The sequence below is a fragment of the Heliangelus exortis genome, chromosome 29, assembly GCF_036169615.1.
Source record: "Heliangelus exortis chromosome 29, bHelExo1.hap1, whole genome shotgun sequence".
Lineage (NCBI taxonomy): Eukaryota > Metazoa > Chordata > Aves > Apodiformes > Trochilidae > Heliangelus > Heliangelus exortis.
In genome coordinates, this window is record NC_092450.1 from 3022040 (window position 1) to 3049497 (window position 27458).

General features: G+C 41.2%; 1 protein-coding gene across 8 annotated transcripts in view; it reads left to right on the forward strand.

Moving 5' to 3' along the window:
* Window positions 1-5874: 5874 nt before the first annotated feature.
* The window catches only part of TANC2 (tetratricopeptide repeat, ankyrin repeat and coiled-coil containing 2), a 193344-nt gene continuing 171760 nt past the window's right edge, over window positions 5875-27458 (forward strand). For 4 of the 8 annotated variants that reach the window (XM_071728481.1, XM_071728485.1, XM_071728479.1 and 1 more), the window contains exons 1-2: window positions 5875-6089; window positions 26767-26828. The gene's annotated coding sequence lies outside the window, so the exon portion shown is untranslated. The remainder of the gene's footprint in view (window positions 6090-26766; window positions 26829-27458) is intronic. The other 4 variants (XM_071728476.1, XM_071728478.1, XM_071728480.1 and 1 more) reach the window with 1 other exon arrangement.

Sequence of the window (27458 nt, forward strand, 5' to 3'; positions counted from 1 at the left end):
AAAATTCAGCAGCTATTGTGTCTGAACTCTGGATGGAGACACCCTCTCCTTCACTCTTTATGGTGGTTTGACTTGGAGTAATTTTTGGACAGGAAGCATTTCCACATCTCCTGCTGTGAGATTCACTTCTGCAAAATGGGGCAATTTCTGTCACAGGAGCTCATTTCAGTGGCAGCTGAGGGACCTCAGAGCTCTGTGGCCCTGGATGCTTGCTAGATGTAAGCTGAGACCTTCAGAATGGATGCCTCATCCCTGGGGGTGTTCCAGGCCAGGTTGGATGGGGCTTTGAGCAACCTGGTCTAGTGGAAGGAGTCCCTGCCCATGCAGGGGGGTTGGAACTGGGTGAGCTTTAGGGTCCCTTCCAACCCAAACCATTCTTTGTTTCTGGGATCTAATCCAACTGCTAAAGGTCAAGTCTTTCACCCACTGAGGATGGTGGGAGGACCCTGCTTGATTTTAGTGTGTTCAGAATTGTCAACTAAAACCCAGAAATACAGGTGAGGAGGTGTTCTGGTGCTGCTGTGTCCAGAAAAAATTTCCTGTGCCATTTTCCAGCTGTCAGCATTGCTGTTCAGTTCACAAAATAAGTGCTCAGACCAGCACTCTACTACAGCACTTGGGAGTTTGGTGTAGGGAAGCAGTAGTAAAAAAATATTTACACTGATTTATTTTGTGAATTGCATAGGATACATGCTCTGTTGGAAAAGAACCTGACATGTTCTGATAGCACTGCCAGGGGTTATTGCAATACATGGGACTATTTAGGCAGTTTCACTAAATACCATTTATTCCATCACTGGAATAAACAGTGAAGTTTAAACACTGGAAGTTACAGTGTATTTGACAGAAACAAATTGAGTGAACTGAAGTTTTTTCCTTTCATAAAAATTACTGTGACTAAAACTGTACTCTAAAATGCAACATATTACATCAATTTATCCAAATTCTGACAGATTTACTCTAAGGAGCCTTACTTATTTTGTTGCTTGTAAAATACTGATCACTGCTTTAGAGCTGATAATTTCTGAAGTTTTGGGGATGCACAAACTTTGTCTGAACTCTGCAAAAGTAGCAAAAGTTTTTAAACCAAACCAAACCCTTCTAATTTTTCCAGCAATCCTAGTTGATCTGCCAATGAGTCTTGTCCTGCCTGTGTCTTGAGACCACCACAGGAAAGTACCAGTCTCTATATAGTACCCTTCTAGAACACTGGAACATAAATTACAAAGGATAATGTGCTGGAATTTTAATTAATGGGCACAGACAAACTGGAAATGCAGTTTTCAGCCACTCTTGGTGGATCTTTATTTTTACTGAGGACCATAAAGATCCCATGTAATCCAAAATTGTGACAGTAGCCACTGAACACAGCCTGTAATTAGCTGGGCCTTGTAGAAAATGGTGTGAGCTGTTCCTGCTCTGACTGCACATTGCTCTGATTGCCACCTCCAGTCATTGCTGGGGACCTTGGGAAGTCTTAAATCCAGAATTAAGTTGGTCCTGGCATAATTAAGTGGGGAAATTCCCCAAAGTTGGTGTTCTGGTTTGGTCTAGTGTGTATACAAATTCTGACATCTTTTGGCTACAAGGAGCATATGAATTCTGTCACATTAACAACACCCAAGACAATTCTGAAGATTTGCCTTTTTTTTTTTTTTCAGCTGAGTGCTGTTTGCCCTCTGCCAGAGGTGCATTATTGCAGTCAAGATGTCCCCTTAATCACATGGAATCACAAAAAATAATTTTACTCAGCCCATTGCTTCTCTGAAGCTGTTAGCCTGCCCCAGTTTCAGCCTTTGCTCAGTAATGCTGGTGTTAGTGCAGCCTTGGTGGTAGAAGGGCCATAAAGCCCACATTTATTTAGATTTAAGACCATCTAGTCAGTTATCCCCAGCTCAAGGTGCTCTTGCCAAAAAATTGCAAAAATTAAAATTACACAGCCAGCAAAACCAGAAATCTCCCTTTTCCCTCTGCAAAACAACAAATCTATTTCAAAACTCCCCAGGCTACACAAATAGATATGCCTTTCATCAGTTACTGAAGGGATGGCAGACCCTGTGTTCTTTTAGACTGCTGAAGTGTGAAGAAAATTAGTATCTCATACTTACAGGATTATACTAGAATATTTACTCCACAGGCATGTATTTCTTAGATAACAAATATTGTAAGCAGTATTTATTTTTTATATGGTCACACTTAATGGACTCCATCTAGGAGGTGATCTGATGGTATATTTGATTTAAAAGACTGAGTGTTTTTATGTCTTGCTGTAGGGATTCTGGCTACTTAAGAGACAACATCTTGTTTATTACAGCCAATTTTTTTAGTTGCTGTTGTGCAAACTTTCTATCAGCTTGCAGTACAAACACAAAACATAAAAGAGTTGATTGAGGTTTTATGGGAATCTTTTGGCTCCCCAGTTTACCAAAGAGGTGTTTGAAGGAGTGGTGACACAGCTAAGGGATGAGATGTAACAAGGTGTGGATGTGACCAACACGGAACTTGGATTGGATTTCTGGGCCAAAGCCAGGAGTGGTGACCCTGAAAACTCCCCTCTTGGCTAATCCCTGAAAACTTTAAATGCTGCCACTGATTTATCTTAATGTTCTTGACACAGTTGTGCTTCTGCATAGCCACAGACCGAGCCAATCTTACAGGTCTGGGCAGTTTGGTGCTTTATTTATAAGCCTGAACAGCCAGGTCCAGGAACTAAAGGTGCCTGTGTGTCCTGGGTGGCATTTTTAGAGCAAATTCACTCTCCTGGCAGGATCATCATCAGTGGGGAACAAGAATGCTTTGTTTTCAGTCCTCACCTCTGCCTCAGGGAGCTCAGACCCAAGTATTGCCTCAGAGAAGCCTCTCCTCTACCTGGGTCCTCACTTGAGAGCACCCAGTGTGTACTGGGACACATCCACAGAAAGATTTTGAAATCATGTTTGCTTCAGGAGGTCCTAAAGCTACAAAGGTTGGTGGCTGCTCCAGGACTTGGAGGAACCTTTCCAGGTGCTTCTATGCTGAAGCCTCCACTTTTGGCTGTGGCTAAAACTGAGCAAGATGGGGAAAGGGCTCTGTGTGATTGCTCTGTGTTCCCCCAGGTGCTGACCCAAGTTCTGTGTTGGAGGTAAACAACCAAATATTCAGACCCTGTGGCTCTTCCCATTTGGAAGCTGGGTTCTTTTTGCTGTTATCTCATTCTCTTTGGCTTCTCAGCTCTGTACTGGAAACATTAGATCCTCCCTCTCTTTCACAAACTGATGTATTGAGATCTCTTTTCTTAGGAATGATGGGGGTACATCTAGAAAGCAGCTGACATCAGTTCTGAGAATATTTTCTTGTAGGTGGAACTATTATTCCTCCTTGGTATGTAACTGTGCACAGTGTCAGTGATCTGCTATGCTAAGAAGTTGCAGAAGGAAAAATGGGAATTATTCTGGCTCTGTATCCCTCTCTGGTATATGTGGTTTAAAAAGACTAAAGGGCAACAGGAGATAAGCAATTAGAGAAAGCACTTCTGCTGGAAGTAATGAAAGAAACAGGAGGCTACAGATTTAGATTAAAGTATTTCTGGAACATTTCCCTGCTCTGATTGTGTTGTTTTTTAAAGTGCTTGTTGCACTGTTTTATGTGTTGCCACTCTCCTATGAAAGCAAAACCAGAGGACTGCAGTGATAGATGCTACAGATAACACTCTGATCCAAGCTTAATTCCCCAAATTTGGCATCTTATCAGCTCTGCTAACAAATACACATAAAACCCAAACCAGAGCTCCCTCAAATTTTTATTAACGCTTCCGAGGCAGGATTCTTTCTATTTCAATTTATTTTTTGTACAAGTAATTTTCCTGACTCACAACTGAAGGTTACCCTGTTGCTTAATTTATTTGGTCATTAATTTGGCACTGTGGGCAGATGTGTTGTAAAGCTCTTAACCATTCTGGGGTTAGATGCAAGGCAATAATCTGCACCCAGAAGGTTTAACAAGGCATCCATCCCAAGGGAGTGTAGATATGTTTAATTAATTTAATTAAAGGGAACATTTTGTACTGGACTGAAAAGATTATTTTGTTGACTAAGACCTCAATATTAGTTTTCTTAAAGGGAAACAGCATGCTACAAACAAGAATTGTTTACTGTGTTCTATTGTGCAAAAATAATGCTGATTTTTAGTTTGATGAGAAAACCAAATATCTGTCACTATTAAGTTTCATTCACAGTGGGCAATTAAGCACTGCTGTGCTGAGTGGATTGTTGGTTGCAATGTGTACCTTAAATTATTGAGGTAACTTAAATAAACGTTTACATTAGGTTTAATAGGTAGTTAGGTTTTCTCTTCCTGTGTGTTTCTTTTGAACCTGGTCTTCAACTGTCTAGGCAAGGATGAGTAAAAGGTTTTGGTGTTCAGGTAGTATTCCTAGAAGTGTGTATTTTAATTTTTTTTTTTTAATAAACCAACAGTAGCAGGCTGTGGGGGTGTTTTGGCAGCAGAGCTACTGGAGATACCTGGAGCAGCTCTGCCCACACCGGGCCGGGTTGCGGTGATCTCGTTCCCATCTCCTCCTTACGTCTCATCGCCAAAAAATCCTTTCTCTCAGCCCCGGTCCCTTCCGAGCGGTACCTGCAGGGACAGGTTCAGCCATCACAAGAGGTTTGAACGCCTCGGTCCCGCTGACAGATGCCGGAGCCGCTTGAGCTCCGTTTTCCGCAGCCCGGCCCACGGGGCCCTGCGCTCCCTCCTTTTCAGCGAACCCTTCCCAAGGAATTGCTGAGCTCGGGATCTCTCACACCAGGGCCCCGCTCCCATCTCCTCCTCCTCCTCCTCCCTCCCAGGGCAGGGCCCGCACCGCCTCCCCACCGAGAACGGCTCCGCGCCCACCCCCTCCCCGACCTCCCCCCGAGAGCGGCTCCGCGCCCCCCGCTTCCCCTCAGGGACGGCGCCCGCGCCCCCCGCCTCCCCCTCCCCAGGCAGATCCGCGCCGCCTTCCCCCTCAGCCTCCAGCTCCGCTCCCACCGCCTCCCCTCAGGGAAGGAAGGAACCGCGTTCCGCCGCCGCCTTCCCCCTCACAGGAGGGACCCGTTCCCGTTCCCGCTCCCGCCCCACACCGGGGTGCGCTGCCCCCCCCCACCCCCCAGGGGCCTCTCCCGCTAAAGTTTCTCCCGCTCGCCGGGCGCGGGCGCTGCTCTGGCCGTGCCGGAGCTCGCTGCCTCCCTGCCGCCTGCTCCCGACCGCCGTTTATCGCAGGCGGCGATCACGGATGTGATTAAGGCGCATCCCGCCGCCTTCCGCAGCGGCCGCGCCAGGTAGGAGCGGCAGGGAAGGAAGGAAGGAAGGAAGAAGGGAGGAAGGGAGGGAGCAGCCCGGCAGCGACCCCGCCTCGCCCTGCCCGAGGGGACCTCCCCCGGCGCAGGTTGCGCTCGGGCGGAGAAGGGTCCGCGTTTTGCATATCCCCGCCTCCCCCCTTCATGAATAACCCAGCAGCTCCGCCTCTCCCGGGCCGCTCACCTCCCAGGGAAGGAGCCCCGGGGCGCGCCCGCCCGCCCGCCGCTTCCCTTCTCATCCCACCCCATCCCATCCCAACCCTTCCCGTCCCTTCCCTTCCCCCTCCGCCCGCCCGGGGGGCGAGCGCCGCGCGCCGCTCCCGCCCCGCCCGCTCCCCTCCCCTCCCCCAGCGCGCGCCCCCGCCAGGCGGCAGCGCGCTCCGAAGCGCGAGAGAGAGACAGAGAGAGCGCGGGGGGCAGAGGCGCGGGGATCGCCGCTCCCCGGGGGAGGCCGCGGCGGGCGGGCGGGCGGCAGAGAGGAGGAGGAGGAGGGAGAGGAGGAGGAGGGCGCTGTGGTAGTTGCAGCGGGGCCGGAGCCGCCGAGGAGGAGCGATCGCGGCCGCCCCCCACTCCCCTCACCCCCCCCCCCCCCCCTTCCACCGTCCCCGACCCCTCCCCTTCGGGCGCGCGCGCTCAGCCCGGCGGCGGCTCGCGGCGATGTGGTGAGAGGGAGGCGCCCCGCGCGCGGCGGCCGCGGGTCTGTGAGGGGGCGCGCGGGCCGCCGGGGGAAGGGGGGGTGGGGACGGCGATACCCCCGCGACGCTGTCGCGACAGGTAAGGGCCAGCGAGCGCCGGGTCGTTCTCTCGCGTGTGTGTTTGTGTGGCCACCTTCCCCTCCCACCGCGATAGAATAGGGGGTGGGGGTGGGGGGGGCGGCGTGGTGTGTGTGTGTGGGCCGTGAGGAGGCGACGCCCGGCGACATGTCGGCGTGCGGCGGGGAGGGGACGGCGGGAGCGGTGTCTGTGTGGAAATCGCGACGAGACCCCTCACACCCCCCTCCCCCTTTCCTCCCCTCCCCCGCTCGGTGCTGCACGCTGGTGGAGGGGGGGGGGGACGGCAGACCCCCGCACCCCGGCGGGGTGGGGTGGGGGTGTCGGTGTCGGTGTCGGTGCCACCCCCGTGTCGGTGACAGAGGGGTGTGTGGGGCTGACCCGGTCGGCGGTGGGTTTGCTCTTGGTGAATAAAACTTGGGTTAGCAGCTGGGTGGGTGCGGGCGGTTGGGAAGGTGGGGTCGGTAAGAGCAGCGTGCAGGTAGAGCTCCGAAAATACCGTCTTTTCCATCAGAAATCACCTTTTTTTTTTAATTATTATTTTTTATTTTTAATAAGACCGGCACGATATCTGTAAAGGTAAGCGAGTTGTTTCGTGCTGCAGAATTCGGATCCATCCCTTTGAAACGCTGTGGGTGTGCGTGTAGGGGGGGGGGGGAGGTATAAGAAGGAATTTTTCTTGCAGAACGGCCCCGTTTTTCCAGGCGCTGTGCTGCAGGTAGCATGCACGTGAGGCAAACACTCCCTCCCTGCTCCTTCTGTGGTGCTGGAGCAAAAAAAGGGTTAAATATCCTCCCCCTTATTCCTCCCATAGGGTGAGTAAGGAGTGTGGAGTCTAATGACACGCAGTATCTTTCTGTTACAGGCGTGGGTTGGTTGTTGGTGGCTAATATGTGAAAAAAGAAATGAGAGATGATGAGGCAGACGGCTTCTCTTAGGTGTATGTTTTTGCAGGGAAAAGACAGATTCCTGTCCCCATTTGTGTTGGGAAGTTCAGGATGGAATGTTAAGGTGGTAAACTGGTTTAGAGAATGATGCATCAGTGTGGATTTTAGGCTTTCGTACAGAATATGAAATATAGGTGGAGATGGCTGAAGGAATACGAAATATTTGGAGAAATTAAATAAATTGTGCAGGTTCATTAGGGCTGCTGAGGAGTGTAGCATAGCTGCAGTGTACTGAACAGCTGCAAATTCATGTTGGATTGGGAGAACAAGAAGAAATACAGCAAATGTGCCACAGAGAATATCAACATGGCCATGGAAGCCTGCTTGCAGTGTTTTTCAGGTTGGAGCTTGGAATGATTTCTTCAGTCTGCTAAAGGTTGGGTATTGTCTATTTTTTTCTTATTTAATCCTCCGAAACTTAAATACCAAACCTGTGAATTAAAAAAGAAAAGAAGCTAGTGAAATAAGTGTCTTTTGGCAAGAACAGACTGTTGAGAATTTCCAGTTACAGTTGACTGGAGTGGTGAGAGACGCCTTAGATCATGGATACTTTCTGTAGAGGTTTGTTTATCTAGAAAATGTATGATGAATGTGCAGCTGAATTATGAAAATACAATATACTGCAAATTGCCATAATCAAAATCTCATTTTTGGCTCTGCAAACCAACTATCAGGGAGGTGGGGTGGGGAAGCAGCAGTGCTTAGGCAAAGACTCTCTTCAAGCATTTGAGGTCTGTGGCCTTTGGGACTCCAGGGCTTCTAGAAAATAAGCTACTTGGAGTTGTTCTTTTTTGTAGTAAGTGCATCATAAATGCAGACTCCAAACAGCACCAAATCCACTTGTGTGGACAGGTGTGATGGGGCCATACCCTGTTGGGATCTAGACTGTGGTCACAGAATATTGAAGCATAGTTGATTCAGATTAAGACTTGTAATTAAAATGTGAATTACTGGTTACATATTTGGTGTAACTGGATGACTAATATAATTTATAGAATAAAATTCCTTATCAGTATTGATTTTGTTGTAGCAATTCCTGTCTTCTTCTCATCGTTCTGTCTTTTCCCTTGGCTTTCCCATGAGCCTGTGTGAGCTTTTTTTTTTTAATTTAAACACATATTCTTAACAAAAAATGGCTTCTGAGGGACCTCACAATTGCCTTTTAACATTTTAGGTTACATACACTAGACTCACTTTCAATTAAACCTCCAGAATACAAGTGATTTATGTGTTGATGTCAAGAAATCCATGAGCATACCTGTTATGTGCAGTGAATTTTTAAAAGATTAATTTTTTTAATGCAGTATTACAGACGAGAACATTTAACTTGCTGCTTGTAAGTTCTCATTTAGTAATATTCATGTCCATAAATGCAAATTGGGTAAGGCCCAAATGTGCATCATGTATTATGCACTCTGTACAGGTTTTAGTTTATAGATATATATATATATTTACATTTCCAGGAGCATGAGGTGTCTTCAAGGCCTTCTTTATGCCTTTGACACATCCCAGTTTTATTATATAGAATCTTATACTTAAATTTCAGGAAGCTTGATGAAACTGGTAATAGTTTCTTTTTATTAGATAGCAAAAGGAAACCAATAAAAAAACATCCACTTGGTAACATTAAAACCTGCAACTTCTTTGCATGGTTTTTCTCATTTGAAAATGAAAAGAAGAAAACGATTATGTTCCTCCTTGTGTTAGATCTAAGTTTACCTTTTCTAGAGGTGGTTACACTTGTGATCAGCTTTGGGGCTAGCAGTGCATAATTCTGTGTCATGAGATATTAAAAAACCCCTTTTGCCTTAAACCCAAAGAAAAAGATTTTCTGTCTTTCTGATATATAAAGCTGGAGTATATGCACACATTCTTTATGCTTTTGAATGTCAATTTTCTTTAGAGAATGACATGGCAAGATGATTTCCTTTGACATCTAGATAAGCAAATGGCTCTAAAGGTAGTTTCTTGATGAGATGATTTCAAGAATAGGTGCAGAAGCAGTGACCTCTTGTCCCTGTTCTCCCACCTTCAGTGCTGTGGCATTGGAGCCCTCTCTCTTGTACCAAGTGAAATGCTTGAGCTGGATGAAAATTATCCAGCTGCTGGCTGGATGAAAATTATTTATTTTTGCAGAGTTCATTTCTAGCTGGGTCAATAAACTGAACTTGACCTGTTGCACATGAGGGTGACAGGAGGAGGATGCAGGAGTATGGAATAGCAGCAGTGAGCTCTTGGAATGGTTGATGCCAGTTGTGAACTCAGGCCTGGAGTAGTTGCATGAGGCCTTAAAAATGTCTCTGCAAATGGTATTTTCAGTGTACAGTGAGTGCCTTTCCCTGTGTATATCTTTTGCTTATGTTTAGTGCTTCACACAGAATGCTCACAGCCTTACACACCTCACTGGCTGTGTCAATTCAGGTTGTCTTGCACTTTGCTTCCAATATAATAAATCTGTGCCAAGCTGTAGGAAAACTTAGCAGCATCTGTAGAATGTGCAAAAGCTTTATGGTTATAGAGAGCCTCGTGATGTTACTTGTAAGGTCTGTGGGAGGTTACTGTGGCCTTCAGCTGAGAGCAGGAGTGTGCCTGCTGGTTGTTTCTGACTCATAAAATTTGAAGCCTTCATCTTAGAATAACATGTTCATGTTAACATCAAGGTAGAGAGCATGCCTGTTGCATTCACTAGAGATAAATTAGTGTTTAAACCTCACTGCATCTGCAAATATTTGCAGCAGTGGAGTGAACTAGATCATTCATCTCTGGTTTATTTGCCAACTGGATTTATGAGCTTTAAAAAACAAATTCTAGTTATGATAGAATTGTCCCAGTCCTGTTATTTTATGGGGCTGAAGCACAGTTGTTTGTTTTACATTCATTTAAAAATTACTACAAATAGAAGCCTTGTGTTAATTAAAGAAGTTCTGTGTACTTGAATTAAGAAGGGACAGACTTGGATTTGAGAGCCCTGTCTAGTGCTTGTCCCTTGTGAAGCTGCCTCATCTGGTAGAGTTCATTGAGGATCTGCTTAAGCAGCCTGTGGTGAAGGATCTCATTTCATGATGAGGGTGATGGAGAAACTGGGGAGGAATTTAGCTTGTCTTAGTGTGGGATTCTGATGGGAGAGTTTTTTGGTTAAAAATGCTGTGTATTTGGGTGCTGTGGTGATGGGACCGTGGTACTTCAGAGGTCTCTGGATAATCTGTGAAGTTCCCTGAACAGGCTGGTTTTCTTCCTGGGCAGCATTTATTACTTATGTTTCCTAAATGTGTTAAATAAGTGACTATATACTGTGGTGTGAGAAACTCCATCTTGCAAGTGCTCTTTAAGAGAACATTAATTAGTAATGATATAAGAACTATAGTATGCTGCTTTGACTCATTTGGTTTTGTGCCACATTGCATGATTGTTTGATTTCAGAGGACTCATTACTTATTCATGGTGTTTATAAAACACAAGTAGTGGGTGGTTTTGTGTGTATTCTACATAAAGCAGTCATTTTTATACTTTTTCTTTCATTAAAGCTTTCTTTGAGTAGAGGGCTTATTTGTTAAAAACGTCGCTTTTAATTTATTTTTTTTTTTAAGATTTGAGAGTGGCTTTTTTTTTTTTCCTTCCCACCAGTCCTGTTGCTTTGTAAAGATGAGAATTGTTTAGATTTACCAAAGAAGTAACCTTAGGTAGTAATCCTTAAGAGCCAACTTGGCAGAGGCAGAGGGAGATACTTGAGGAACATGAAGAATCCCGGTGAGTTCCTGTTACTATTCCTATGTAGGCAAGTCCCCACATGCCACTGCCTTCTGGAGCTGGGGCCCTCATGCTGATGAGGAATGATGTTGTATGAGCTCATGGGTAGGGAAGTAATCTGTTAGAGTGGTGTTCTCTTTGGAACTGGCATAACTAATGAAGAGGGTGATGAATCATGCATGTTGACATTTCAGCCATTACCAGTATTTGTTATTTATTTGTCCTTTATAAAAAGAACATATTGGTGACTGAAGGAATATCTTCCAGAGCGGACTGGTAACTCTGTGGTGTGAAGGCTGGAGTTGCAGTTAATTTTTCTGTTTGGCTGGGGAGTGATTTTGCTGTTGGAGAGCTTTCATATTCATCATATCAAAGTTTTGGAGTAACTTGTTGCTCATAAATTGCTTGGTTGCAGTTACTGGAAAGAATAGAGTAGTATATGTCCAAAGTGAAGAGATGTGGATTGTTCTTTCTTGTGCCACAAGAAGTTCCATTCATCTTGCCCTATCTCAAAGAAGTTACTCAGAAGTCATCTGATGAGTGTTTCTGACTTTATTATGCTGATCAAAGCAGAGAAAGCTCAAAGCTGTGTTTGTTCCTGTGCAAATAGCAAATGTGTATCTGCCATTAGCCAAACCTCCCCAAAGCTTGGAAGGGTTTCTGTGTGTAAGGCAAAAAAATATCCCATTTTACTGCCTTTCTCCTGGTGTCCCTGTCCTGAAATTATTTACTGGTGATGGTGCTCAGATGTTGTTAACAATCCTTTCTTGTCCCATGGCCTGGTGCAGCAGGTCCTGGTGATCCCTTTTTCTACCAGTAAAAATGAGCTTCTATCATCCTCTCTTCTTAGGCTGTGATCCCATAAATTTAGTGTTTTAATAAAGAAATATTATTAGAAAGCAAAGGAACAATATGCAACCAGAGTGCAGTGAACAATGAAGGCTGCATATTTCCTGTTGTCTATCCTTTTATTTACCTCTTTATTAACAGACGATTTTTCCTCTTTGCCTTACCTCAGTTTCTCTCTTTTGGGATTAATCTGTGTCAAGAAAATACTATTGATAGTAGGATGCTCTTAATGTTAACAATTTAAAGAGGCCTAGTAATTAGAAGATAAAGGTGCACAGTGCTGTTGTAGAAATGAGGTGTTTGTTTTTAAAGATGGCAGCAGGAAAAACCTCCATGTTCTGTAGTTCTCCAGGAGGTAGGGAGACACCAGGGCCATGGCAGCATGATGCTTGGAACCTGAAAGAAGTTGGTCAAAATAGTGATGTCCTTTCAGACCAAAGCCCCCTGTGTCATCTCCTTTTTCTCTTAGCTCCCTTAAATACATGTAGATATTTAGTTTGATGTCTTGGCTCTCAGTGCATGTCTGTGAGCAAAAAGGGGGGTCAGTTGCTGAGTAATTAATAATAATTGGGATAGGCTTAGGCAGGCTGAGTGCTGAAGAAGAAAGTCCTCAGTGAAGGGGAGATTAGTGGACAAACAAGCAATTTTCCTTCAGAGATTTTATGGAATAAAATATGGGAGGGTTGTGAGAGAGAGGACAAGCCAAGTAAAATGTTGTGAGGGTTGATTTTAGAAGGGTGTGATGCTTGGAGGAAGGAGGCAGAAGGAAGTGTGTGTGTCCAATTTCTGGGAGAGTTGTACATCACAGCCTGTGGAGGGGTGCAAATGGGAGCAGATATGGTGATATAAATGATTAAAGTCATGTTTGTTCTTGTGGATTTTGCCAGATTGCCCCAAACTTGCAGTCCACGTTGTTGTTCATGTTGTTATTTTTCAGTGTATCTGTGAAGTGATGTGGGTTCAGGCAGTTGGTCTGTGCCTATAGCTGTATGTGGCTTAATCTGTTACTTCCTGTAGTTGATTAAGTTGGAGTGTGATACTTGCTATCTCTCCTAGCAGCTTTTTGATTTCTAAATAATCTTAGATTAATAGCGAATTTATATTTTATGAAGGGAGAAATCTCTCTCCCATTTGCTAATTAAATGGAGATTCTTCTTATTCAAATAATTCTTCTTGTTTAATTTTCCGAGTGAGATTTTGTTAGAGGACCCCAGCTCAATTTTCTACTGTTTGACTCAGTTGAGATCCTCTGCTTCACAGTTGGAACATCAGTGTTTGGTTGAAGTTTTTGTGAGCTGCTTTCCATTGGCAACAACTTTTTGCTCATACTTGGGCATGAGTCAAGGCATCCCTTGCTTTTTTGTCATAAGGAGTGGGGATTTAATTTTACAGGCACCATTAGAGAAAGGAATATTGTTCTTTGCAGGCTTATGCTGTAATGGATCTACATATGCCCACCCGCTGTCTCTTCAGACTGGTAATATTATCTGTCTCTTGGTTTAAAAAATAAAATAAAATAAAGAAAATGCAATGCTGACAGCAGGCAGTGCTCCTACACCTCCTCAGCAGAGGTGGAATATACCATCTGGCACTATGTGGGTAGTAGTTATCCCAAAAAGTAATAACAGTGGGAGTTCTTGCCAGTTACAAGTTGTGATCACAAGCCAAATGGTGTAGTTCTAAATTAGCTTACGTTTCCTAAGAGAAGGAGATGGAAGTATTTATTTTTTGTGAACTTGAGACGTATTTTCAGTCACGGGGGGCTCTGCTGAGGTTTTAGTTGCTACATCTGAAAGGAAGTGTGAAGGGAGTAAGTCAGAAGAATATGGGCTGTGATGCCTGCTAGACCATCTTCCAGGCACTAAAAAAAAGTTGCTTTTTATTTATTTTTTTACATTATGTAAACCTGAACTTGGTTTGCATGCTTGAGGCTGAAACCGAGGAATTATTTTAAAAGGGTGAATAATGGAGTCCTCTGTGGATTTGAGCTGGCTGAATGGGAACTGAAAGCTTTGGCACCGTTGTCTTGAAGAAATTGCTGCTACCTGCTGTATGACACAGAAAAACTGGTGAAAAATCCCTTGTTTTGCCTTGAGTAGCTTTCTTGATGTAGTGGCCAGGGGTATTTTTATCTGAAAAGTTAGATGTAGCATGATCAGAACTGCTGTAAAGTGAATGCAAAGCTGGTTAGTTGCCTAGGAACCTGGATGATAGAATTGAGAGTGTACTGGATAAACCTGTGGATGACATCAGCTTTCTTGGGGCTGCAGGGATAGGAAGAAAGGATTTGATTCAAAAGGACCTTGAAAACATGGAAACTTAAAATATGGACAAATGAATTTATCATGATTTTATTCTGAATGAAATTAGTGGTCAGTAGAATAAATAAAGGGAAACAGGAACAGAGGAGTCTGGAAAATGCAAAGATCTGTAGAATGTCCAGAATGATGAAAAATCCTTGGTGTGATTTGCTTGCACACACACGGAGCAAGGGAAATTCAGAGGCAATTGCAAATTTGTGACTGTTTCCAGCTCTGGGTTCTTGTTGCAGACTTCCTCAGACACTCCAAGTACTATGTATCAGCTTGGACAAAATTAATGCACAGACACGGATAGGTTTTCAAAGGGGGTTTTGTTCTTTCTCAGGTTATTTGGGTAGATGGTTTAGCAGCACATATTCTCTTTTTGCTGGGGGACTTTGCCAGTAATTTTTTTCTTGTTCTCCCCAGCATAGCTTTACCTGCAGGGGTCCTCATGAAGCTGATAAGCTTTGCATTGGACTTTGACTTCTTTGTGGACTTTTTTTACTGCTTCTGCCTCTTGTAAGTGTCCCTAAGGCTACCTAACCAATCTAGTCAGTAAAGGCTTTGTCCAAGGTCACTGGATGCACTCATGGTCCTTGTGCTGGGTTAGTGTTCCAGGTTGTGTTGGATCTTTATATATAGTTTGGATCTTTGGTAGTGGAGATCAGCACTGAAGTTGGTGACTGCATGCATGAATTTTAAAATGAGTTAATGAACATTATTTTTTTTTTTGTAATCACCTGAATATGTTGTTTAGTGTGTTTACCAAACTATTTCTGTTCAGAATAAGGTTTAAGTCATATATGAAGGCATCTTTCAAATAGTTACTTGAATGAGACGATTTTTGCAAGACATGTCAGCATTCCTGTAAACCAAACCCATTATCTGGTTTTTATGTACCTGATGTGTCTTGGTTACAATTAAAGGCTTGCATTAAAGAAAGTCATTATGATTAACTTCAAATTCTTGCATTTGTCCTGACAGACAAACTGCTTTGCAGCCAGGAAGGCAGATAAGGCACCACTCCCAGCTGTGTTTACTGCTTTGCATGTGCTGCAGCTTTCTTGTGGAGTCAAGGGGTTTTACTCTGCTGTAAACACTGAAAATTGTAGATGAAAACGAATGCTCTTTACAAATGAAGCTGAATGAAAAATCTCTCCAAGTTTGGATAAAACCATCTTAAAGAAAGATTAGATAGTATGGTGTAAGATTATTTAACTATTCATCATTATCAGGAAATGGAGTAACTGTAAAAATCTTCCAAGTGAGGAGTCTGTCAGTACAAAACCGTGGTTTAGCTGAGTGTGTTTTGGGTTGGTTATCTTCAATTAAAGAGTGAGACTGCATGCAGAGTAAATCTTGTATTAATTATTACCCATTTAGCTCTGGCATATGTGGGGGATTTACCCTCAGATGTCACATGCAGCCACCTGTGTTCTCGCATCCGATGCACTCGAGCGCTTACTGAAATCTGCACTTTTGGAATTTGGGCAGCTTTAAATCTATACTTGTCAAGTGTCTGTGCTATAAATCCCCAGATTTATATCTGGTGGCAGTTTGCTCATAGTCTAGACACTCGTGCTGAACTTGTGCATGAAGCTCATCCTGACTGCTTACATTCAAGAAGTCTTCTTTCTGCATTGTATTAAGAGCTTATCCATATGCTACGAGCTCTGAGCGCAGGAAGTCTGCTGGCAGCAGTCCTGCTATTCCATATTCTCATCTCAGACTCTTTGTGGATCATCAGGGAAAAAAAAAAAAAAGAAAAGGCATAAAGCATGACAAGTTGTTGGCTGACTGATTTCTAGATAAGTTTTGCAAGGAAATTTGAATAAATATTAATGCTGAGCGCAAGAAATGATGCCATGTGGTTGGTGCTGGTGTGAATTGCAGGATATATTTAAAAATAAGAGTCTCCCTGTTGCTTCAGTTTAGGAAAATAATGGCTGTTTGCTTGAGCAGGTCAGAATGCCATGAGAAACTATATATGCATTTCCTTTTAACAATAGACACACTTTGTCATTTCTCATGTATTGTCATTGAGAAGAACACCTGAATTTTGCAATTAGTTAGGATAAAGTAATGTTTTTGATACGTTGTGCTATTCTTGAACTTTGTAGGAGCAATACATAAAGTAATAGGTTTTTTTAAAAAAGATTCTCACTTCCTCCCCCCCCCAGACATCTCTCTGAGATGAAACAATCACTTTGATTTCTTGCAGGTCATATACAGTGAATTTTGTGGTCTCTGTGAGAAATAAAACCCAGATCTTACAACTATGGCTGGCAATCCTATAGCTGCAGCAAAGTATTTATTTCCTGACTGTCAAGGCTGTTTTTGTTTGCAGAATTTCCCAAACCTTGGCTAAATTTTCAAATGGCTTTTGTTTTCTGAGTATTTATGTATTGTGAGGCCAGCATAAAATGCAAAACTGTGCTGAAATCTGCTCTCTTGTGTCTGTTTTCTTCTTCCTAATGTGACCAATTTGCAAGTTTATTCAGGTGCTTTAACACATAAAAATGCTTATAAATGGTAATGCTATAATTTTCCAGCATGAAGCATTAATCCTGTATTTCAGAAACAGCAGAAAATAAATTCTGGAGCCTTTTCTAACTCTATACAAGGGCACAGAGTCTGGCTTCAGTGTATGGAATAACAGATGTGGTTAGACCAGGCTTGGAAGAGTTTAAAAAAGAAACCCAGGGTAACATATATCATGTTATATGTAAGATAATCTTGGACACAACTTTGTGTTTGGGGAGAAGTAGTTTGTAGTTTGATGTAGTGGGTGCTTATGTACATGAAGGCACATAACATGGTTTTCTGGGTGCCTGTGTAGGAAGGAAAGCTCAGTCTCAGTCTGGAACAATGTAATTGTTATGTAGGAGGATATTTTCTGTGTTTTTAAGATGCTCTGTAACACATCATTAAAATACAACTGAAAGGAGCTCAGTAGAAAGCCTGTGTGTCAGTGCTCTCTTTTGTAAAAGGCTGAGTTTACATTCCTTCATCTTTGTTCCTTAATGTTGGAGCTGTTACATCTGAAGTGTTTGTGCTAGTGGGAGCTGATCTGAATTTATTTTTTTTTTAAACACACATAGGAAATGATTATTGAAAGTATAAATACTTGGTAAAATTTAAACTTGTGATCTACTTCCAAGTAAGAAACCACTTAAAGCGTTAATAAGTTTGTTTATGTGTTTGTGCCTAATTTGATTGAAAGATTCAATATTTATAGTTGGTTGCTTTTTAGATAGAGGAAAGAAGTCTCCAGGTTTCATATTGTATTATTTGTATACCTCTGTGAATTCAGTGGTTTTCTTTAGCAAGATGCTTTTATCTCTCTGCAGCTTGCTAGAAGGGTTTTACTAAAAAATGTTTAGAAATACTGCAGGCAGAGATGTGAAATACTCTGTAAGAAAGCTACAGAGAGAACCTGGTGTTTTTTCAAATGCTTTTTGTTTGTTTTTCTACCAGGGTTGTGTTTACCTCTGGTTCAGATATCAGATGGCAAGCTTTTGCATATTACTCATTATAGGAACATCAGGTTGGTTTTCCTTCCTTTATTTGTGTTCTTCCTCTTCCTCCTCCCTCCCCCTTCTCATCCTGCTGTTGTTTTATGCTCACAGCATTGTTGAATTTGAGTAGCGGGGCCAGAAATTGATCTCTCATCCCTGGAGTGTAGCATGAGCTGTGTGCTGCTTTTCAACAAAGGCTTGGGCAGGGTCTGGTTCACAAACACCATTGATTTCTGTTCACATGTGGTGAAATCTTCTGAAATGACACTTTTTGTGTGAAATGAAGTCCTCTGCCTTTTCACACTTAAAAGTGATTTTCGTGATGCTTCTCATTAGTAATGGTCAGGATTTAAATAAATGATCACACACACAAAACTCCTTCCCATTTCTCTTTCCCATCCATGTTGAGAGCTCGGTGTCAGCTTTTAAGTTATTAAAAAATGGGCAAATGCAGCCTTGAAAAAGTGTTTCTACTTGGTCTTGAGACTGTAAATAACAGTGTGGGAAGTGACACTTCTCCCAGAGAGGCACCAGTCTGCTGGTGTGCAGGGCTGGGAGGCTTCCAGCCTGTGTTGCCCATCTGCAGAATCACCATGCAAAGCAACTTTGGGTTGAGCAAATTTGGTGTTGATTGTCCTTTATCCTGTTAGCTGCAGGAGCTACAACCTCCCCAAAAGCTGCCTGGCTGGCATCCCCATTCCAAGAGCTTCTCTCTTCTTGGAGCTCTGACCTCTGCTCTGTCTCCTCCAGTAGGAAGAAGGATGGCATCTCCAGCTTTTGCCAGTGTCCCCTGATAACCTTCCCTCCTGAGATGCAGCACACTCCCTGGTGATCCTGAATCTCTGCATGTGCCCAGCAGACAGGAGGTTGCCAGTGTAGCAGAGCACCATAATTTGCTTTTTTCCCTTACTCTTGAGTTACTGCTGTAGGTGTAGATCTGTAAATACTGGGTTTGATGTTTCTCAGAACTCTCTTGTGAATTCTGAGGGTGAAGGAAGATGTGAAAATAAATTAGTGGAGGTGAACTAAATTAGTGGAGATGAAATTGAGAAAGAGAACAGCAAGAAGATGTTTCTGAATTTGTAAATGTGCTTCCTGAATAGATAATTGCATGTAAATAAGTATGCAGATCGACTGGTGGGAAGAGTAATTGAAAAGTGGTGAACTCAGTAATAATGTAGTTTGGAAAGCTTGTATGAAAAAGGCTACCAGTCTCATGATGAAGAAACTGGAGATAACAAAAGCTTATCTGAGGATTAAGACTGACTTGGTTGAGTGGTTTTAAAAGTCAAACAGTATTTTTGACTCATTTATACCTGTGCCACTACAAATGACAGCATCCCTTTGAAGAGAACAGACGTAGGTGACTGGTTGTTCAAAGATGGATGAGTATGCAGCTGCTTTTTCTCCTTGAACTACACACATATTATTGGCTTTTAGTGACAGCTCGGATTAAAAAGAAATTAAAATTAAAAATTTTACTATTAAATGTGAAAAAATATTTTAAACTATTTACGTTTATTTTAAGAAGCTTTTATATCAGCATTATTTATGTGGGGCAGTGGGTAAGGGGAGCAGTTATGTTGTATTAATGCTGCTAGGACTGAGTATTCCAGAGTTGTAAGATGGACTTTTTATCTGTGAGGCTGACAAACTTGAGATTGAAATGGAATGCACAGTGGTATTATTTCTCTAGACATCCTGGTAGTAAAGATTCTATAGGTCATGTTTTGCTCTATGCAACAACCTTTCAGTGGATTTTCACATCTGCAATTATAAACTCAGTATTTAAAAGCTGGTAAATATTAATGGCTATATTTTTCCCCAGGTTGTTCTGAATTTGCTGTATTGTGTAGATGCATCTGTGTCAAAATCTTTGGCACTTGGTGACCAAATTGATTGCAAACTTTTGTCAGAATTTTACATGATTTCCCCCTTTCTAGTAAACTGATCCACTGGCTTTTAAAAAAAACCTTGTATGTATTGTGTATGTATTTATAACCATAATTTATATTTCACTGTAGATTTCAAAATATGTAGCAGGGGCACATTTAGAGAGGACTAAATAGCACTTCTTAGAGGCAGTGTGGAATGTAGTAAATCACTCTGCAGTGGTGCCTGAGTTTTCTACAGCTGCTTTAGAGCAACCTACTAAAATGTAGCCTGAGACAAATGTTTTTATGCCAACAAATATAATTAGGAATTGGGAGGATAGGGTATTGCTAATAGTATTAAAATTCATTCCTTAGCTCCTCTCTTCTAGTTACTTTAGTGCTGTAGTTTTTTAAATCTTGCTTACACAAGTTAAGCTCAGCTTTAAGCTCAGCTTCACTGCCAACTACAGCATGGGTGCTTGTGGAGTTTGTGGCAGAAACAACCTGTTAAGAATTTTTTTCTGAGCATTCTGACAGTTCTTGTTTATTAATTGATACAGCAGAATCATATAATAGTAACTTTGCAGTAGTGATCACTTTCTAGAAGGATTTCAGGGTGTGGATCTAATTATCTACTCTATGACCTAGACCCCAACACCAGATCTGTGTTACCATTTTTCACACTGATGCATTATTCAGCACTATGTAGGGAAAATAGTCTTCTAGGTGTAGTTTATTGTGGTAGCTTGTCATGAGCAGAAAGGATTCCAAAGCTGCTTTTTCTGTTGGTTTTGGTGCTGTTATATAAAAGAGTAACTTTGTCTTTTCCCAGAGAGGTGTTAGCACTTCCTCTATAAAAGTTCCATTGTCTCCCATCTCTCTGCTTTTCCAAGTAATGTCATGTCCTGTCCTGTGCTGCTAATGAAACTTTTGCATCTTAGTGTGCACAAAGCTGGGCCTTTTCCAAGCTTGTCTTCTGCATGTCTGAAACATCAAGAGTCTTGTATGACTCTTTTAAAGATGATATTCAACATTAAAAATGTGTATTACAGGATTTGGGTTGGATTCCTGTTCTGATGTGATGACAAACTTCAGCTGCAGATGGATGGAAATCGTTTCAGGCAGATATTGTGCCAGATAACAGTTCACATCATAGAGAAAGAGAAAGTGGCAACATTTAATTGCACCTTTAAAAACAGAGAGTGGGAAGAATTTGTTATATTCTCTGGCAGTAGCACTTCTGAAACAAGCAAGCTGATTGAATCTGAAGAAAACATAGTCTCAATATGAAAGAGAATTTTTTTTAAAAGCTCACAGTGCATTAGAGCCTTTTAAAGCTATTTTAATGTTGCTCTTCTTGCAGAGATAATGTCTGTGGGGATGGCTGGTGGAGGGAGGGTCGTGGGCAGAAAGTTCTGTTTTAACCAGATAAAGTTTCACAGAAACTTAACCAACTTCACATAGCACAGCTCTCAGGAGGTACCTCATCCTCTGTGGCTGTTAATCCTGTGTGTCTCTCTTAATCTGAAAAATCAGACTTTGAAGTTATAGAAACTTATGTTTTCTTAAAAAAAAAAAAAAAAGTCTAGAACTATTTTACTCATGATAAAGGACTGAATAGCAGAAAAGAAAAACTAGAAGTCAGAACATTGTTCCAAAAGTAAATAAAGCTTAACATTTATTTTTGTGGGTATGTACCATTATTTTAAAATGGAATAATAATTCTGATTTTTTTCTAACTTTTTTCCTCAGCCAGTAGTTACACATAGAGGTTGAGTGCTCAGTTACAACTTTAATTTCTAGTTTCTTGAGCAATTCTTTTAAAAACAGTTACGTGATATATTTCTTTATATGTACTTTTTTATTTGCTAAGTAAACCTTTGGTAGAATGGTCCAGGGTTTAATTTTTAATAAGAAAGCATCTTCTTTACTGATTTCAAACCCAAACTCCTGCAACCCATCAAGTGGAATCAGTGAATTTCCAGGGGAGTTGGGGATGTTTGGGCCTTCTGTCCTACATTGGTACTTGGGGATAGCCTTTGGCCTGGATCTTAGCAACATTTTGGCCTGATGGAAGTGAAATGATCTGTGTTTTTTTTTGAAGGCTGACCACAGGTGCTGCAATGCAGCCTCACTGCTCCTACCTGTATGGTTCTGTATTAAAGTAATTAGACAGCAAGTCACTAGTGAGTGGAACAGTCTTTTGACAGGAGGGACCTCAGCTTGAAACCAAAAGAGTAATTTTAGGTTCAGTGTTGACCCAGTTGAGATTTTCCTTTTCCTGTTCTTTGTTGCTGGATGGAGGCTGTGAGAACAGTGGAGGAAATGGACTTGACTGTGCCTGGAAAACCAAGTGCTATCAGCTCTGCAGAATAAGCTAATTGAGAGAAGGAAGATTTTCTTTCTGTAAGTTTTATTTATGATAATTTTTACTGCCTGGACTTTACAGAAGAGAGAAATGATTTCTTAGTTGGCAGTTTTTCTGTGTTTTGCCTTATTATTTTAATGGCTTCACCTTAAAGGAATATTGAGAGATGTCTCAGTTATTACAGCAGGATATTGTAGTGGCTGAATGGTTTGGTTAATATAAAATGACTTGATCCTAGGAAAATTTCTTGCTTTAATTTATTTATAGGAGTTACTTTCATGGCACACACAGAGCACACTTCTACCAGAAGTTAAACCAAAAGGAGAGCAGTGGGAGGGTGGAATGTTCAGGAGGCACTGGCTGATCCTTGCTGCTCCTCAGGGTGTTTTCTTCCCAAGAGTGGCTGAAGCATCCTTAGCAATGATGGTGCTGCATGGACATGGGAATGTAACCATGGTCCTTGGGATAAAGCTGTGCTGGAAATAACACTCTTGGCATTTCAGTCATTTGATCCTTAGATTTCTTGGGTTGCATATGGCTGTAAGAAGTTTTTGTTCAGTTCTTCCTGAAATCCCTGGCTAAGCTTCCAGCAGCATTGGAAAGTAGGCTTGGGATGTGTCCTCAGTGTCATGATAGCTGTGGGCCATGAAGTCTCCTCTTCTAGTTGTTTGCTGACATCTAATAAAATGTCAGATAATTACAATAACTCTTCCACTCTGGAAGGAAAACATTTCTTTTGGTGCCTACTTAACATAAGCCATCACTTTCTGGTCTTGGTGCATTATGAGTGCAGTGCCCCAAACAAGTAGTTAATAAATAATGACCAATCAGTAGATAGAGCAGAGAGGGTGGACAAACAGGTTGTATTTCATGTTATAAAACATGTTGTGGTAATTAGCAGCTGAAGGCTTTAGAAAGGGCTTTTGTAGCTTTCAATGACAGCTCCTGCTAGTAGGTAAGTTTGTAAAATGTGATAAACTCTACTAAGATGCTGAAAAATTGGATACTTCATTAATAGCTTGGAACTATTTCTTTGTTAAGCAGGAAATAAAATGGAAACTCGTTATAATTTTTGTTATAAAACCAGGAGTCTGAGCTATTAAGACAGCAGAATGTAAATGTCATTTATACTTATGTTTGTTGGCTTAGTGGTGTAGGGTTTTTTTTTTGTGGTGTTGTTTTGTTTTGTTTTTTAAGACAGGGTAAGCAGAAAAATCTTAATTTAAAGCATGGACAGTTTCCTAAATTTTTAATTTTTTTATTTAATTCCATTGATGCCTGGATGCTTTCCCATAGTTATTTAGAGTGATGAACATGAAGAAACTGTTGCCAACTTAGAATATGGCAGGGTGGATGCTTGCTTAATACAGTTGAAAATCAGCCAAGACATCTAATTATGGGCTGAAGTGTTATGCTGTGTAGTTTTATTTGTGGAGTTCTTGATTTATCAATGGTATATGTTCCTATGTAATGAACTCTGTAGGCAGAGTAATTATGGATGGTAGAAAACAATTAAAATCTTACTTTTAATTACAGAAGAAGAAGTTAGAGAAGACAAAACTCTTTATCAAGCTGGAAACATGAGACTTGTTTTCCAGATTAGTTCCTAATGACTTTGGGTCAGCCATATTCACAGTATTATTATTTAAGGAATAATGCCATTTTCTCTATCTTTGACTTGTTAGATCACTAAACCACATATTTTATGTAAAAAGAAATTTATGTAAGTTAGACTTGGAATGAGACTATTTTTTTGTCAGTATGTATTTTGTTTCCAACATATATGTATGTGCAAGGAATTTAAACTGTGATTTTATTTGATTTTAGAATACCATCCAAGCTTACTCAATTTATCAGATGAGTACCAGCTGGTGCAACTGACAGCCAAAACTAGAGAAATAACCTCATCTAAAGATGGAAATCCCTATTCATGAGACCATTTCAGAGATTTTTCTTTCCAGCAGGACTGGTTGAGCAGCATGTTCTGATCAGTGGTGTAGTGTATGCTTTTCAGAGACAGATGGCCATTGTGTTTAATGTCTGTGTATTAATGTTCTGTTGATAAAAGTATGAGTTAGTTGTTATTTTTTCAAGGGAAAATATAATTAAACTGTTGAGATCAGGATACATCTGACCTATACTGTGTGTTTAGAGGCTTCAAATTCAATTACCTCTGCAAAATTGCTTTGAATTTTTACCCGCTCGAATGCAGCGTCTGCTTCCTAAGATTATGGGGAAAAAAAGATTGCTTTGTTTGCTCTGGGATGAATTGAAAATTGGTCTTACATTTCATCCTGCTAATTGCAAGTTTGCTTAATTAGGGATGTTAGATATTTCCAGATATAAAACGGGTGGGATCTGTCTCCAGGTATCTCAGTAGACTTCTCAAACTCACTCCTGTGAAATCCAAGATCCTGGTATCATTCACACTCAACCTCTTCACAGCTGTAGTTGAGTGGGTATGGAAGGCAAGTTTTTTGTTTCAGTTCTTCAATCTTAAAGCTTTAAGTCTTCTTTTTGACATAGATTTTAGCCTGACAGGAAAATGCTGCAGCTGGAAGTGTATTGCTGTACTCAAAAGCATTTGTTCCTTTTGGTGATACTTGTTTTCTGGGTTAGAACAACAGGAGGGGCTTAATTCTGTCAACTGAAAGTGCTGAAAAGATTGCAATTTCTATTTATTTATTGCCCCATAAACTGTTGTTCTTACTTGTTTCAGTAATTCTGACATTAAAGGTCGGACAGTTCATACCTGCACAGGTAAAATGAAGAAATCATGTGGAACTGCTACCTTGTCTCCACCAAGTCCAAGAAAACTGGCTTGGAAAAACTATGCCCATCCCTTTTATTTATTTATTTAAAATTTATTCCTTTTTTTATTGTTACATTATAGCTTGCAGACTCACCACAGCATAAAGGTTTTAGAACCTCAAACTCTTAGAATATCTGCAGAAGTCTTGACTGGAAGTTGCTTCTGATTGAAAGCTACCACAGTTGTAATTTATTTAATCAAGAGGGAATAATTCTAAAACTGATATCCCCCCCACTTGTTTGTGTATTATTCTCTAAATCTATTTATTATGATACACCATGTCAGAATTTATAACTTCCATACAGTTAAATAGCAGAATTTACAAATATAATTAGAGGGTTAAAGGCATTTAAGGAATAAAAGCTCTTTAATGACATTTAGCTTTTATTGACAACCCACTAATATCTGCTGCATTCACATAAAGATTTCTAATGTAATAATATGAGCAGATGAAAGCTCTGCTATTTAAAAACTCAGTGCAGAGCTGTTTCATCAAATATGCTCTCTGAATACAGATGGAAAGTTATTGAGCAAATTATGGGTAGTCAGCACTCATCTACAGCTTACACTGCATAAGCCATGTTTGACTGTTTTACAGGGGATCATGTTAAGAGAGATGTATTAAGAAGATAGATGGCAGCAAACTGAAACATTTAGGAGGAGTTGCTCTCAAACTCCCTGTTTTCAGTTTTTCAAAAATTGTAGCCATGCTGCTTTTGAAGGAAAAAGATTCTCTTTACTCATACAGGAGATGTTTGCAAGGACCTTGTTTTTGACTAGTTACAGGGATTGTGGAGAATGCCAAATAAATGTTTAATACTGTTCCTTCTTTATTTTTTTGTGAAGTAATGCCCAATAAATGCCTTCTTTGATCTGAATGTGTTTGGGTTTGGCCTCCATATGTGCTCAGTCAAAACAAGTTCCCTAACTCTGCTCTTTTGCTCTGTGTTTTGGATGCTCATTCAGGGTCTTTTTAAACATTTAGCTTTTACAGAATGCCAGTGCTCAGGCAGTTGGATGATTTGGAGGGTAAGCAGAAGGCTGCAGAACCTTCCAGCAAGGGATTTGAAGCAGGGATGTCACCTGGCAGCATGGTGTGAGGCAGCTCTTGGTGCATTGTCCTGGTGATGCTGTGCATGAGCTGGAGGAGGCTCTGGCAGAGGTGGGGGTGCCAGGGGAGGGGACATCAGCTGAGCAGACCTTTCCTCCTTGCTGTTTGGAAAATCCCTTTTAGTGCTGTGGGATCAGAGCTGCAGGATCTGTGTGGTTTCCTGCATTGTATGCTCAGCTTTGTAGCTATTTTTCCACACAAGGGAAAAATTGAAAGCAGGAACACTGAGAAATCGGGTGGCTTCATGAATTTATGGAATGTTTTACAGTTTGATACACCAAGTTATTCATAAAAGACCATCTGAGAAGTTTCTGTTCGGGTTCTGGAGAGCAGTGTGAATTACAAGTTAAGCTGTCAGTTACTTCTCAGTATCCTCTTGCAGTAGAATAAAAAACCCAACTTACTGAAGTGGTTAAATATAATTCTACTTTGCTTTGAACTTGCAAACTTAAGGTGGCCTCAATTTACTTTGATATTTTAGTTGAGTTTGTTGACAAGATGTGTCTGTATTTCCTTGGTGTTTCTTGAATGAGATTTCTAAAAAAATAGGTTGGCAAAGCCTGTAACACAGTATCAGCAGCACAAATAAACCCACTGTGGCACTAGAATGGGTGCTCTGGTCTTTTTTCAGTAAGTAGCAAGAGAAGTTTCTTGTGGTTCTTGGTTGGTGAACTTGCTGGAAGTGAGTGATGACAGAGAGAAGGGCCAAGTACTGAACTCTTGATTTAGTGTGGAATTCCTTCATGGGAGTTGTGTTTATGTAAGGATTGAGTTTAAGAAAAAAAGGTTTTGTAGCAGGAGAGTTTGCTAGATTGAAGGAAAATATTTGGAAGTAATATACTGCTTTTTAAATAGTCTCCTAAAAGGTTGTGTATCAGAGGGAAGTGCTGTCTGCTTTTCTTCTCCCATTTGAAAAGTGGTGAGAAGGAAGAATCAAGTGACCAAAGCATGTGCATTCACTTTTTAATTGTGATTCTAAAGAGTGGATGCTGTCTGATAGCTCGTAGAGTAATACTCTGGAAAAGCTGAGGGTTTCTTCCTGTGCTGAATTTATTACAGTTCTGTGCTTGCAGCTAGGAAGCTTGGGACACATCAATGTGTTGAAGATGCTACTAAATTCTGTTCTGGTTTTTCTCTTTTTGTGTCTTTCAGGACTTTCAGTGAATGGAGGAAGACGTTTTTTACTAGAGATTAACTTCTCTAAAGATATCAAGGTAGGAAATAAATATTTTTTTTCCCCACAGTCCCACCCTTTCTTCGTGGTAGTTACTTAACTGTTTAAATAGAATTGGAGCTGCCCTCTGTTGCTTCTTGGTTAATCTGTGATCACTTAGAATGGGAACATGGAGCACTGGCACTGTGTTCCTATATCAGTTTTACCAGTTTTAAATCTGGTTCTTTCTGTATTCAGGGAAAAAGGTGTAATGGCTTTCACATGTCAATGTTTGATCAAACCCACTGCTATTTAAAATATTTGTACTTTCTTGTAAACAAAATATGTAACAGTGACACGGCATTCTATTATATAAATATAGTGATTAGTATTTTTCATGGTTTTTTGTAAAATCCAAATTCTTCCATGTTTTGAAAAGATCTCCAGTGCTTGCCAGTGGAGAGCCTCAGTTCCATATGGAACATTCTTGAGACTTGAGCAGGTTTGCAGAACTCCATTAGATCTGTATTTTAATGTGCATTTTCATACTTTAAAAGTTAAGAAAATAATTCAAGTTTTCTTTGATATCTAAAAGCACTCAAGTGCTGTAACATTTCCTGCCACTTTTTACACTGCCTAGTTTTTTGTTTTAATTTTTTTGTCATACCACACTATATCTTTAGAATTAACA